This window comes from Haliaeetus leucocephalus, unplaced genomic scaffold (assembly GCF_000737465.1).
Source record: "Haliaeetus leucocephalus isolate CR32 unplaced genomic scaffold, Haliaeetus_leucocephalus-4.0 Scaffold317, whole genome shotgun sequence".
Lineage (NCBI taxonomy): Eukaryota > Metazoa > Chordata > Aves > Accipitriformes > Accipitridae > Haliaeetus > Haliaeetus leucocephalus.
The window spans coordinates 7,527,913-7,543,785 of record NW_010972753.1 but is presented as its reverse complement, the minus strand read 5'-3'; positions in this window follow the sequence as shown (position 1 = coordinate 7,543,785).

Here is a 15,873-nt window from a genome sequence, read left to right as displayed (position 1 = left end):
GTATTAAGGTACTTTGACCACTAGGTAGACAGATAAAAGTGAATAGATTCGGTTAGCTCTCAGGATGGTACCTGGATAAGGTAATTGGGTTAACATGCATAAAGCAGAATGCTTCTCTCCTCTTTAAAAAGAGGAGACTGTTGGGCTAGAAAGAAGGTAGAGAGAGCTAGAGAAAAAAATTCGGGGCTTAAAAAAAAGTTTCGGTAAGAGGAGATCTAGTCTCTGAAGTGTGTTCTGATAAGGGGCAAGGGAAGACTGTTACTTTTGTAAATCAGTTTCTGTAAGAAGCAGCGGTCTAAAGAGATGTCCACAAGGTCTATGAATGTAAGTCTAGAGCGAGCACAGTGTATCTGAACTGAATCTGGTTTGCAGATATTTAGATGTATTTCTATAGAGTACTTTTGGGGGGAAAAATTGGAAAGACTGAGCAGAAGACAACTGAAGAGCATCAGAGGAATGCAAGGCCTTGCCACTTCATGATGTACCAGGGAACAATTCTTTGCATATCCACACAGGATATTGAAATGATAGAGAAGAACTGGGACTGAAGTGAGACACTGGAACAGGTTGCCCAGAGAAGTTGAGGCTGCCCCATCCCTGGCAGTGTTCAAGGCCAGGTTGGATGGGGCTTGGAGCAACCTGGTCTAGTGGAAGGTGTCCTTGCCTATGGCAGGGGGGTTGGAACTAGATGATCTTTAAGGTCCCTCCCAACCCAAACCATGCTATGATTCTATGAGTCTAAGTCCCCCCAAAGTGTTTTTGGGCAGGAGTACTTTTGACTGACAAAATGTGATTATATTTTTTTTTAACATGGAATTTTGCTTATATGAGTATTGCAGATATATTATACTGGTTGACTGAAGGGAGCGTGTTCTGGCTTTGCTGTAAATACGACTACTAACTTAAGTGGAAGAGGTGGTATTTAACAGTATGGGTAGGTAGATGGTTCCAAAATGTGGTGGGTTTTTTTCTTTCTTGAAAACTTTGCTTTTCTGGTATTTATTCCTAAAAAGGGGGACGAAGCTATCTGTTAGTAATAGAAATGTCCAGCTTTAGAGTATTGCTTTCATTTTTATTTTTTCCTTTTAGTTCTGAAAATAACATATTAAATTTTAAAAATGATGCACTGCCTGAAGATCCAAATGAAGAGAACAACTTAAATGGCTGTAAGTACCTCTATATAATACCTCTTGTGTCACTACACTAGGAACTAGATTATCTACATAAGCAAGATTTTGACGTCTAACATATGTTCGGTAATTACTGTTTATGGGTATGCTCAGTAACTATTATTTATAGGATAGTATATCTTCTTACATATTTAATTTAGTGAAATGATTTCTAAGGTTTCACTGTAGTCCTAATGATTTTACAGTTAAAAAAAAATAATAAAAATCTGTTTTTCTTGTTTTAAGAGCCTGTGGGCTGGCTTCATTGGAGTCTGATGTGGAGCCTTTGCAGCTTACCTGATTTATTTTTTAAAATACTCATCAACAGGGACTGTGCATTTTTTGCTCATATTTCCTGTGAAATGTCAGTCAACAGTTCTGTTAAAATGTATGAATGTAGAGCTACAGCCTTTTCTGAGACTGTTGCAAGTCCACTTGAGCAAAATTTGTAGGTTGGCCTTAGGAATTAATTTTGTCCTCTTGGAAAATATTGTTGTGTTTCTGTGAGTTCATATTGAAAGCAGATTTGTAATCTGAATAAGCTAGCCCTTCTAGATATATTGATTATCTCATATTGTTTTCTGAGATGTACTTAACAACCAACTAATACACAGTTCATAACAATAAAAACTATGTACCTTAAGTAATGAAGTGGGGTACAACTGTTATACCAATTTGTGAATAGCTTACAAAGGTTTTTATGGCTTCAATCAGTTTGGGCTACAGAGACGTTTTTGATGGCATTTCAGGTCTTTGGAAACAGAATTATGTTTTCATTTCTTGTAGAAGTGCTTTTCTGCTTTGAGAATAATTCCCATTCATTCTCTCAATAACGTGGTGAATGAAACCTAAACAAGAGTCTGATGTACATGTTTTACACCCTGACCTGAGAGAACATATACTGTTAAGGGTCAAGAGTCATAAGTGGAGAGCAATAGGAATACTTTTTTTCTTTTGGAGCAGCCATAATAAAAAGGAAGAAAACTGTAAAAAAAAAATCTAAATTACTTATTAAATGTTACTTCTTTGACAATTGTTTTAATTTCACAGAATCCAGAAAGAAAGTGAGGAGGGAGGGCTCTCACAAGACTAATTCAATCTGGTCCACAGTTTGCCATACTTTGAATGAGGAACACTTGAACAGGAGACAAATTTGGGCGTTAGTGCCGTATTTAGTCAAAAATTACTTGCTGTTAGGGCTGCCTTACTCTCTTTGATGGAAGGGTAAAAATGGGACTTCAGTGTTTTTGTGTTTTTTTGTTTGGGTTTTTTTGTCATTGTTTATGTAGGCTTTAGAAACATCAAATTAATCTCAAATTGAACTGTTGGTTAAACCATGAATATTGGGAAATTTGAATTTTTATTGTTTGGAAAACAGTTTGGACTATGGAGAGAGAAGGTGGATGGTGGCTATGCCTTTCTTCAGCTTGGTTCTTCGTGGTTTTGAGGGGTGAATCAGTTCTATTTAATTGGCCAGAGTTTGGCATAGGTTTCTTGCGTGGTCTTCACTCATTTCTGTTGCCTTCACTTTCAGTTCTATTCTTAAGTCCGCTAAGCTTCCTAGAAAGCTAGCCAGCCAAGCTTGAATGAAAGTCTGGTTCTAAGGTAATCTGCATTAGCAAAATACACTTAGCAGATGAAAAACATGCAGTGAGAAAGTAGTCAGACTCTGCCAGATTCAACCCCAAGATTCTTCATGTCTTACAAAGAAAGCACTTTCTCAGCCTAATGCTTTTGTGAAAGCAACGCAAAGAAAGCAAGCTTGCCAGTATTTAATTTTTGTCCATTCTGAAGGATTTCAGACTACAACATAGTTACTGCTACTAAGAGCAAGATTGTTTGTTTAAATAGTAATAAACTGTACTTTCTGGCAGGAATAGCCATTTGCTTGTAGGCTGTACATCCATAAAGAGTTTTTGATGGTGAGAACTGTCTGTTTTCCCCAGTTTTCATTCAGTGCACAGAGTAAGAACGCAAGTAGTTAGCAAAATGTGTTTAAATAATACAGCATGCAATATTGCAGCACATTTACACAAGTGTAACCGTAAATAGTTGTTACTAATTACAAGTGTGCCTTAAATACTGATTACTACAGGAGACTGTATACACTATCCTTATATTTAAACTCAGGCAGCTACATTATTTTACAACCCATGCTGTTGTATCTAAACAACCACTTAAACTTATTTTAACAGCTGACCAATCCAGCCTCCTGAATGAGTTCTTCAGTCCAATGGAAAAACTGTTCTTGGAGGGGAGAACTTCTGCAGGTTTAGATATTCACTTCCTTCCCTTCAGTCTGGAAAAACGTTACTGCACTGTCATTCTGATTAATGAACTGGTAAGAATAGAAAGTATGTTCTGTGAGTGGTTCTCCTGTGATGGCCTAGTCAGTTAAGAATCAGGATATGTTTGCCAATTATGTGTGAATAGGGTAAATGAATGTACAAATTGGTTATGTGCACATTTTAAGGTAATGTTTTTGCACGCATATGCAATTATACAGATGTGATCTATGTGCTAACTTTTGGAAAAGAAACTCTTTTCTCTTTCTTTTTTTTTTTTGTTAAGACAGTATTTCTATAAATCATGGAGGAAAATGTTGCTTAAGAAGTTGGTCAGAGATTTACGCAAGATTATAGGCTTCAGCTAAGAAATTTAAACCAAAGTTTACTGCCGTTTTATCTCCACATAATTAGAATTATATGAAATGCTGCAAGTTACTTTTCACTGTCAAATCATTACAAATAAAAGTAATACTGCAAGGAATGTTACTTTGGTGGCTTTTCTGGGCAACTCAGCTTCAATACAAATATGGAATTTAAATAATTTGTTTTGATGTGGGAGCAAGAATAATGCTTTTGGATGAGACATAGGCAGGGAAAGGATAAAATCTTTACTGTACTGTGCTTCTCCCTGTATTTATCACTGTATCTAAGATATGCTGTCAAAGTAAAATAAGAAATTATTTTCCTTGCTCTGTCTCTTTTTAATTTTTCTGCCAATTCAATTTCCATTCATTCTTTGTCACCAATGCAGGTAAAACTTCTGAACAGATTATATACAAATAATGACTCCATTACCTTTCAGTTTCTCTTGACTCATGTAGCCCGGGTTTTGCCATATATACTTAACTGAAATGGATTTCATCAAATTACCAAGACCTGGTTTTGACCAACTTTCAGATCTTAAAATTTGCACTCCAGCTTCTTTGGCGTTCCTGTAATCCTTTATCTCAGTGGTCACAATCTTCATATTTACAATCTTCTTTTTTCTGTGTCTTTAGTCCATCTTTTCACCTCTTTAACCTCTCTGCTGTGTTTTGTCTCTAGCTGTCAATGTTTTTCAACACCCTGTTGTTTTTCTAATCTTCTTTTATGTGTGGTTGATCTCAAGGCTCGCATTCTGCTGCTTACTTTCATAATACTACCTCTGTGTTTCAGCTTTCCCTCTGTGCAATCACATGTATCTGCCATTCTCTCTGCCATGTTTTCATGATTCGTAACAATACATCCAGAACTAAATGACTTATTCTTTTTCTCCTGCACGTTCTCAGCTTTCATATTTTTCATTACTATAGGACAAGAGGCGGACAAGAGGCTTCTGCTAGTGTTTAGTGTTTGTATGTTTGCTGTTTGTTTTTATTGTTTAACCAGGATTTGGCTATGCCACCTGGCCAACTTAATTTTTTCCTTGCTTTTAAAGGAAAATAAGACTAATGCAATGATGCCCAAGCCTGTCTATCTGACCCTGTTCAATAGTTGAAACAGCTAGCCGATTTTTAAGAAAGCAAGCCATGTAGCTGGAAGTCTTAAGGAGTATACAGTTTACTTATGTTTCTTGAAAATTAGCAGAGAGTTAGAAGAGGGATAATCTGTCAAATTTTACAGTGAGACAGTGAGCTCATGTGTTACTGACACTAGGGAATCACCTACAACGAGGCTGTATAAATGTCCCCATGTCAGAGGATAGCAATCTTTGTGGATGGTTCAATGAAAAATCAGTCCAGTGCTCAGCATCATTCAAAAAGAGAAATTATTAGCAAAGAAATAGACATCAAAATGTGAAACCTCAGTATACCTTTCTAAAGAGCCACGGTAGTCACACATCTTGAATATTGTGTGCAGTTCTAGTTACCCCAGCAAACACTATAATAGGGATAGGGGAAAGAAAGAGAGAGAAACAAGGGTGATCAGAAGGATGAAACAGTTTCTTTATAGAGACAGATACTTAAAAAAAAAAATTTCCTGTAATTAAAGAAGAGATTGTTAAGGGACATGACAGGTACATGAGATTATGAATATTTTGCGGAAAGTTAATAGAGTAACTGTGGCAGGGTCTACAACCTGAACCAAATGAAGCACTTTTTCATATGCAATGTTTAACTTATGTAACTCAGCTATCATCGGACAATTTGGATGCTAAAACTGTTAACTAGTTCAGAAGAAATTAGACAAACTCATGAAGGTTAGGTCCATCATTTTTATTCAATTAAATGTCTAGATGCAGTCTCTAGACAAGGAAGACCCTTACCTACTGGTTTCTGGGAGCAAATCTGAAAAGAATCTTCTTTTCCTTGCTATGATTTTACACTCTTTCTTTAAACCTCTTCTATTGGCATTTCCCCTGTTTGTTTCTGTATTAGAAGCAGAAGTGTATACCCTGACTGAGAAGAGGAGGCTTATGCTACATTAGGTATAGAGCCTGAAAACTAAATAATTTAATGAAGAGAAAGGAATTGGAGACATGTTAATGGGAGGAAAGCAAATTTAAGAGATGTGGTCAGAGCTATGGGACAGTTATACTTCAGGTGAAAAGGGAAAGGAACGTTTCTGACAGCTGTAGTGTTGCCTCCAGTGGTGATGTAGAAAACCTAAATTGAGAAACCTAGCTAGTCACTGTTCTTAACAAAGAACTAGTTGACCTTATCATAGTAGGAAGCATTAATGCCTCAGAGAAGCCACTGTTATGTCCTGTATGGTAACTATTTCTGGAACACTCGGTCCTTTCAGCTTAGCTGAGTAGGTGGGATGTAATTAAAGGCTGCTGAAAGTGCAAAATTTTTGATACATAGCACCACAGGCTAGAGAAATTAAGTGCCATCCACATAATTGTATTATTTGTAAGAAAATGTGGTGAATCTCCTAGGGAAAGATGAAACTGCAAGATAGCTAGCGTGATTTTAGAGCTGTATAGTAATGGCAGAGGAAGAAGCTGACTTGCTTAAAGATTGTGTATATGGCTGCAATATTTCAATCATGCCATTATCTAATTGACAAACAGGTGTAGCTATCATGCTGTATGACAATCAAATGGCTTCATACAATGATGAGGCTTGTATCATTCAAATATGGACTTGTGATGTATATAATCTAATAAATAATTTAATTTAGCATTTCTGTAATTTCTTCCTGCCTACCTTTCCTACCCTTTTTGATGAATGGACCAAAATAGTATCAGAGTAAGACTACTTCTTCATTACAATCAATGAAGAAGGTATTGAGATTCAAATCACTAGTTAGACTTGTATCTGACTAGGAATCCTATCTTCATTGCATCAGCTATATATCTGTAATAAAAGCAAGAAGATACACTGATTCAAGTTTGTTGGCCTACTCAAGTATGTTGCTTAAACTGTTTTGAAAGTATCTGTATGTTAACTTTTCTAAGGTTTGAAATGACAGCACAAGTTGTTTATAACATTTGTCAAGGATTTGTTTCGATATTTCTTTGTTTTTTTAAGAAAAATTGAAACTGACATTCTTCAAATTTTTAGCATAGGTCTTTTCAGAGAAGAAATTATATATTGGTTAACATAACCGGGTTGCTTTTTCTCTGTATCTTTGTTTCTGGGAGCTACTTTAAATGTGAACAACCTGTGATTCCAATGATAATGATTTATTAAGTCAGAGTTTAAGAGTGTCAGTCCAGACTTTCACAGCTAAATGCCTAATATAAAATTATATGGTTTATTAAGAGAATGCTTTACTATCTGTTGTTCTTAATTACTGTCTTGCATGGAGAACTGCAAATTCCTAGTAGCTATACATTCTTTTGAAATATCAGTTAGCAATGGGATTAGATAAATAGCTAATGGTAGTTCAACAGCTATTTTATTAACTATTTTTATTATCAGTAAACCCTACAAAATGTTGATGCTATCCTGTTTGCAGCTGATGGAAAATGGAAATATGAAGCATTAAAACCATGGGGATACTAGCTAAACTCTCAAAATACAGTAAAATACCCATTCTGTTCCAAAGCATCAAGAAAAAACCTCAGCAGAAAGAAAACAGGATTTACATTCTATAGAGATCAAAAAGAAAGATTTCTTCAAAGCAAAGAGGGAAATAGGGAAGTTTGTTCCTACCTATAACCATATTGATGTCAGCAATGACAAGAAAAGTAATTGATAGTTGAATGGCATCCTAGCAACCAGCGCCTTCATGAAATTAGTTGTATATGCTGTGAGCTTGTTAACGGTCCTTATGGAGCGAAATCACTGTGTCAAACAGGAATAATTCCTGTTTAAATTGGTTCCCAGGAGTGGCTATTAGTTTGTGTGTGGGAAACCAATTTTGCTGTAGGTTTCTTTAATCCTTCTCAAGGAAGATTTATCTGAACGCTTGAATCAAGGAAGGGGAGAGAACGCCATCACAACTGAATAGCTTTTCTTCTGCTGGGTCAGATACATAATTGCAATGCTTTCAGCCTTATCTGACGAAACTATGAATAAAGGTAAAATAAAAAGCAGGCTTGTCTTATGTTATTGACCAATATTAAAGGGAAAACATTGCACTGGTTGGCAGATGGACTAAATTATATAAATAAATTATTTCTTTCATATCTGGAATGAAGAATAAAAGACAGAATATGCATCTGTAGGGCAAAGCTTTACAGAATGTGGTTTATGGAAATAAAAAGATGACCTTCTGTGCAAATTATATCAGTTGTTGCAGCAGTGCTTGGTCCTTTACCTTGCAATCAGTAGAAGCTAAAGTTGTCCAAAAAAGTTTGTGGTAAACAAAAAGAAGTTGTCAAAGCAATAGTTATAGATATCTATTAAATCTCCTGCCTAGTTCAGATAGATATATAGGTACATAATTGAGACATCTTTTAGTTTCAGGATGTTCTGATTGTGGTCTTTATAATTTGGAGTACTTTTAGTGCGTTTTCTTTTTTTAAAAAAATACTTTTCTGTCTTTCATTTGCACCTTATTTTTTTGTTTCCTCTATGATTCAAAGTGTTATTTCTCTGCTAATTAATTTATCTTTTCCTCTATGACAAATTACTGTCTTCCTTTGTTCTAGGTCATGTTTGTATTTACTTTCTAGCTTCTGTAGGTTTTCCATTATTTTTGATGAAATAGTTAAGATTTTTTAACTTTATTTCTCCTTAATGGAGAATTTGTACATGATGCTAACGTGCCTTGACTTCTGCTCTTTTTTGCTTTCTAGAGAAATGTTACTGGCTCAAAATTACTGTAAACATTTTTTTTTTAAAAGTTCTTAACAGTGAAGAGCAATGAAGTAAGCTCGTGAATATGTTTAAATTATGTGTAGCTATAGCACATAATTAGAATTCAATTTATTGCTGTATTTATGGGTCAGGGTATCCTCATTCAGTTAAATTATATGAGGAGTTGGAAAGGATTCAACTTGTTGAAATTTCTTGACTTTTCAGATTTAATATTCTCAATTAAAGATACTTTATTATCATAGCAGGGTTTGAAATGATAATTTTATTTTATTTAAACATAGTTTTAAAATAGTGGGTCTCTAGAATATGTAAATTATTTCACAAGTCAGATCTTAAGTATTACTAGGATATCTTTGGTTTTAGTTTTAAGATTTTGCCTTCTGTTCTGCATGAGTTGCTTTCTGAATTGTGAGGATGTGTATGTTCTTGTGTTTCAGATTGGAGAATTCATATATGTGGTAGAGGGAACAGGTGATATACCTTTGCCTTCAGGATTGCTTCCAATGGATAGTCCAAATGTTTTACATGTTAGCAGTACATTAGAAGGTAAAGTGAATAGAAGGGAGAACAGTAAAATAGAACAAATAATTCTCTTTTGCAAATGTTCTTTAGTTCCCATGCATTTTTGTTAAAATTAATTAAATACCTGTGGTAAAAGCAGTTGTTTATAGTGAAGTGTAAGAAAGATATGACAGTGTAACTATCAGATATTTCTTTTCAGAGCAGCAGCTGGTCGTTAACTATCGTCTTCAACTTTCTTGTATTGTTTTCAACATAGTCCACATAAATATTTTTTTCATAATTTCTCTTCTTTTCTACTTCAGATGAACCAGGACAAGTCATCTTTACCTAGAATTTTTCTAGTTTTAAAACACATGAGTTTTGTATGCAGTGCTGTGATTTGACAGGCTTTTGTCTTCAAACAGCCAGTGATAAACTGCTGTCAGTCCTATTTCAGAAACAGTGTAGCTATCATTTGACATAATTACTGGTGGTTTCTTTTAGAGGGGATGCAACATCACCCAGAGGGTTAAAAGAGTAACTGTGTTGTGTAGGTAGCAGAAAGACTTTTTCAAACTTTCATTACTGTCATAATAGCAGTAACACTAAAGTCTGGGATTTTTTATTAACTATCAAAATCAACTTTTGGTTTGGATTTCAGTCTGTGTTAATTTTTATTTCCCCATTATAATTAAAAATAAAAAAAAATTACTGGAGTAAATAGCATGTACTAGAGTAATAGCATGTAACTAAACATCAGAGGAATTTTGTATTCTGGCTTTTCTTTGGAGATTAGAGATTTTAAATACTCTGTGCAGTTACTCTAGCAGCTGACAAATGGGGGGGGGGGGTGTGGTTTTTTTTTAATTTAACAGGCCCAAGTGCACTGGAGCCAGTTTTATATTTGAAATGTGGTCTTGCTCAGATTCTTGAAGAAAATCTGAGGATTCCATTGATCAATGAATCAAAAGAGAGGGCTCTGGCCATTGCTGCACAACAGCACATGTCAACTATTGAATATGAAAGAAGGAAGATCACAGGGACTCTGCAGAGCAGTAGTGTTCGAGTTGCAACTGCATTGTTACGGCTGTCCAGAGTAGAGGTGAGAAACACCATAATCTGTTACTGCAATTATTTAGTTGTTCTTGATTGAAAGCACTGAATTTTTTAAGTTTCAGGAAATAGTATGAAGTTATGTTTTTTTCACACATTGTGCAATGACAGTTACTAATCCTAATTCCCCTCAGACAGTGCAATATTTTACATGTTCATTCTGAAGCTGCTTCCTCACTCCATGCTATTAAGAAGTGCTTCCTTTAAGAAATCTTGGCTGCAGTTAAAAAGAGCCTTAATATTTTACTTCAGTTAGCTTCTGAAAAATACCCATTGATTTAAAAAGCTTTCATACTCTGTGTAATAGATATCTGTATTAGTATCCTTCCTTATGCACGCTTTTGTAAGAAATGACATTTCTCAAACAGGATTTTTATTTTTTTTTTTAAGAAGAGACTTCGAGAATAAATCAAGGAGCAGGAAAGACTTTTTCTTGTCTTGCAATCAATACAAAATAGTTTTGGAAAACCACAAATCTTCCTTATAAGCTATAGCTCCCTACTTATACATCATTCCACCCTAGAGATATTTCCCCAAGATTTCAACATCTAGAAACAAAAAATCCTCCCAAGGTAGTCTGTAAACATTCAATTAGTACTTGTGAATAAATTTATAATAGCAATATTGCCAAATAAGCAAGCTTTTTTCCTCATGTAGAATTCAAAAGTAACCTTCTATGGATGATAGCCACACTCTGGGTTTTCATTTCCCTTTTGAGCCTGATGTTACCTGGCCTCAGACAGATTGCCAGGCAGGTGTGCTATTCCAGTTTTCCAGTTAGACTGTTCCCTGAGTAAGGTTCCCAGCACTACATGATACCCAGTACTAAGAGGAAGAGAATTTTCCTTGGTGTCTTGATTTTGCTAAAATTATGCCTTTTGTTTACAGGTAAGTTTAAAAAGTAATATAAAACAAATTAAATGAGGAAAAATGACAAAGTAGATTTAATCTGTCACATGTTTATAGTGGGACAAGAATTGTAACCATGTAATCTAGACTCCAATAGTTTGCTTTTGGATTCTAGCTAATCCACTGCTGTGGTAACACTTTATAAACTTTTCATAATTGAAGTCCCTTAATATCAGTCACTTAGCAAATACTTGATGAAAGACTTGACTGCTCTGAAGCTGTGGATATAATCAAGACAGAACATAATAGGAACACTCTCTGTACCACTAGGTATGCTAAGATCTAATATGAGTTATAAAATTATGTGTATTGTAGAAGAGTGGAGGACAATTAGATTAGTCATAAAATACATAATGATGGATACTAATGCTGAATAAATTATCATGTGAGAAGTGAAACTAATATGCAGAAGTAAGTATTTTGCTCCTTGTACAGAAAGTCTTATAATTGCTTATGAGAAATAAAATGGAGAAGTTCTGCTATATACTGATGTAGAAAAGACTTTACACATTAAAAATATCTCGGTATGGTAAACCACTATGCAGATTAAATTCTGAAGAGTGTTCCTAATAACTTTTTGTCATAAATTCTTACTTACTGTCTGTATAAAAGTAACAGTATAGAAATTCTGGTAGCATTAATTGAAGAAAATTGTTTAAGTTTGGAGCTGAAGTATGGTTTTAGGCTCATTGTCTAAATTGGCCCACCACCGCCACCAAAAAGGACCTATCCACAGCTCCTGTGGTTTGATGAATTATTTAGGCTCATGAAATCCTTTGGAACATATGTGTAGGTAAGAGGTAAATCTAGAATCTCTGGAAATCTGTTACACTCTCTTTTATTTCTGTTCCACCTTTCTACTCACTTCCTGCAGGTATAATTGTGTTATATAATGGATGGACAGAACGGAAAATGCCCTTACATTATTACTACTTCATCCATTTTTTGCCTGTCAAATTGAATAATAACTAACTAAATAATTGCATGCTTTCATTCATATTAAATGGTACATTTTACTCATGTTTACTTAAGTCACATAGAAAATAGTAATAAAGGTAGGCTATATTTTTGGAGTCCAACTAGATATGCATATTCAGTAACTCATGCTGTATGTTTTTATGTGACCCATGTATAAGCATGGTTGAAAGTCCTGGCTATTTTTGTACTGTGTTTTTACTGCTTCTTTTCCTTGCTGTAAGAAACAAAGATCTATTTTGATTGTCTTTAATGATTAGAATTACTAAAAAAAAAATGAATTTTTATCTCTTTCCCATAAAAATTGTGCTGATCAGAACCTATTTACCCTGTTGGGTTTTTGTGCTAAATAATGTTACTACTGGGCCAGTATTAGATAATGTGCAATCAGAGTACAGAAGTGACAGTCAACAAGTCTCAGGAGCTTGGAAATGGACATTCAATGGAAACGAGCAGGAGTGTTAGCTAAATCTTTATTTCTATCTTTTACTTTATAAATTAGGTTAAAATCATCTCATTTAAGCAGTTCTGCTAGAAATAGAATTTTAATAGCTTACTTTACAATCTCGGGCACTGAAGGACTTACTAACAGCAAGGTTAAGTAGGTAACCTGCCATCTCCCTCCCTGTCCCCCAAAAGTAACCTTTACTGCCAACACAATCCAAACCATTTGTTAAAGGATTTTTTTTTTTGGTGCTAAACTTTGGTATAATTAAAAAAATAAACAAATTTGAAACCAAATAGCATCAAAATTTAATAGAGTTAGAGAAGTTAAGTAATGAAGAAATAGGAAGCAAGAATGCTAAAGCAATAGGAATCCAAAGATGCAGATCTCAATATTTAAAGGAAAATGAGAGATTAAAGTCAGTAGCCTTATGCTATTTAGTTCTATTAGTATACACCCTATAAATAAATACAAGGCATAAAACCCCAGAAACTAAATAATAACCTGGTTGCATGCCCATTTCTGACTGTGAAATTTTTATTGGTTTTAATGAAAGATGTTAGGAAAGTTCTGAATTTTATTTTTTAAGCATACAGCTGTGTTAATTTCTTACCTCTTGTGCTGGTTTTGGCTGGGATAGAGTTAATTTTTGTCATAGTAGCTAGTATGGGGCTATGCTTTGGATTTGTGCTGAAAACAGTGTTGATAACACAGGGATGTTTTCATTACTGCTGAGCAGTGCTTACCCAGAGCAGAGGGCTTTTCTGCTCCTCACCCCACCAGCGAGCAGGCTGGGGGGGGCACAAGGAGTTGGGAGGGGACACAGCTGGGACAGCTGATCCCAACTGACCAAAGGAATATTCCAGACCATAGGACGTCATGCTCAGCATATAAAGCAGGCATTATGATAGGAAAGGAAGAGAAGTTGTGTTCTACAAGAATCCCAAAACTACAGCTTGCGCTTCCCGCTGTGTCCAGATGTGTCCTCATAGTTAAGTTGTAAAAAGTATTTACTTTAGGCTCCATTTTGCCTCCCTTCAAATGTGTGGCTCATCTGAGCATGGACACCAGATCTCTGTACCCTTAGCCATACTCCAGCTGTTAGGACGTTGTGCATTTTCTTTCTATCCTGCTGTCCATGTGACTAAGCAACGTTGACTATTTTTATCTTAGTACATCATGGTGGTGATGATGAGTTTTAGTTTTGATGAATGGAAAATGAGCAGAGATCTTATGCACTTGAAGCTATGGCTTCCACTGCTTGGCTGATGTGACAGAATCTCATCCTACAACCTGTCCAGCTCTGATCTTCAAAGTTTGTGCACTTCGTAGTCCCCCAGGATTCAAGAAGGATCTTGTGATCTTCCATGTGATTATGGAAAAGTTGTAAGCTCAGTTTGAACAGTTGGCTTTTTTAAATACAGGTGGGTGGTTTTTTTCTGAGAAAGAATCATGGTGTCCTTGAAGAGAGAAGATACTGTAATTAAAAAGTTACATTAGATGCGTTTGAATGGGAATGAACTTTTCACAAAAGGATCTGTGGTCAGATTTTAATTTGTCAAAATTGTAAGTGGGACCAATGTCTTTTATATTACATCACTTATCTTTTGATATGGGATTAAGGGAGATAGCAAACATAATTGATCACAGGGATTCTGAGAGATTGAGATCATAAAATTCTTTTATTCATGAGGAATGGTTTTAGAAGTTAGTTCCTGGAAGGAAGAACTGGGCCTAAATTAGGATTTGGAAGACAGTAATATGCAAGGAAAGAGTAAGGTGCCTCAGTACTCTGTAATAGAATCTGCCATCCTTTATACATAGAAAGTGCAGATGGTAAATCTACAAAAATACCTTGGAAAAATCAATCAGTCTTTGAAAAATATCAAGTTTAATTCTGATGCTTTATATACCCTGCAATCCTTTTTAAAAAAATTATTCTAAAAAAGAAATTAATGCTGGGAACTGAATGCAAATACTGTTCTTAACTGGTAATAACACTTCCACACTTGGAATATCATGAACCATTACACTGATGAAGTACATATTGGAATCTGTCTTATTGTAGCACAGCAGCCTTAGACCTGCAATTGATAATGAAAGTTAAAAAATATTAAATTCCATTTAACTCTCACTGCCCTGAAAAATACTAAAAAGAAGGAGAGCAGCTGCAACATTTATCTGAATTTAGTTGGATATTTTCTCTTTTCTTGGAAATGTTACTCTTTGAGGCAACAGGATTTAGTCTTGTGTGTGTTTGCAGGATTTTCTTTTTCCCCTTTCAAAAAGATCTAGGTCTCATAAAAATATTTTCATCCTTTAGTCTTTGACAAAGTACCAGGAAGTACTTGAAATGTTCATAGATGATGTAGTACTAACCAGCTGTCTTTTCTCCTAACATATCTTTAAAAATGAGAACAAGGATCTTAAAATAAAGTACTTAAGTGATTTTTTTAAAATCATAAGATAACTCTTCAAGATAATTGTAATTTAAATGTGTTCAGTACTCCACCAAAGGTCATCTTACAATCATTTTGTCAATTAAGACTTCCCAAACTTTTTAATGATGTTGGATTTTGATTTCAATGTTGGAAAATAGTCTGATTACCAAAATCAGGTGTAGGTATAAATTATATTTGAATATGCAGAAGATCAAAGTCAAATTTAAACTGGCAAATATATGTAATTCTTTTGGTTTGGAACTTCCCATTACAAGTGAGAATGAAACATCTTTTTCCCACTGCAAGGTTTTCTGTCATTCCAGTCCTATCAGAGAGACATGGAACTTGCTATTAATAGAGCAACTGAATTATTAGCACCTATTGATTTTTATATTTATTTTGTGTGTGTGTGTTGGTTTAACCCCAGCCAGCAACTAAGTACCATGCAGCCACTCACTCACTCCCCCCACCAGTGGCATGGGGGAGCAAATTGGGAAAAGAAGTAAAACTTGTGGGTAGAGATAAGAATGGTTTAATAGAACAGAAAAGAGGAAACTAATAATGATAATGATAACACTAATAAAATGAAAATAGTAATAATAAAAGGATTAGAATATACAAGTGATGCACAATGCAATTGCTCCCCGCTCGCTGACCGATGCCCAGTTAGTTCCCAAGCAGCAATCGCCCTCAGGCCAACTCCCCCCAGTTTATCTACTGGGCATGACACCCCATGGTATGGAATACCCCTTTGGCCAGTTTGGGTCAGCTGCCCTGGCTGTGTCCCCTCCCAACTTCTTGTGCCCCTCCAGCCTTCTCGCTGGCTGGGCATGAGAAGCT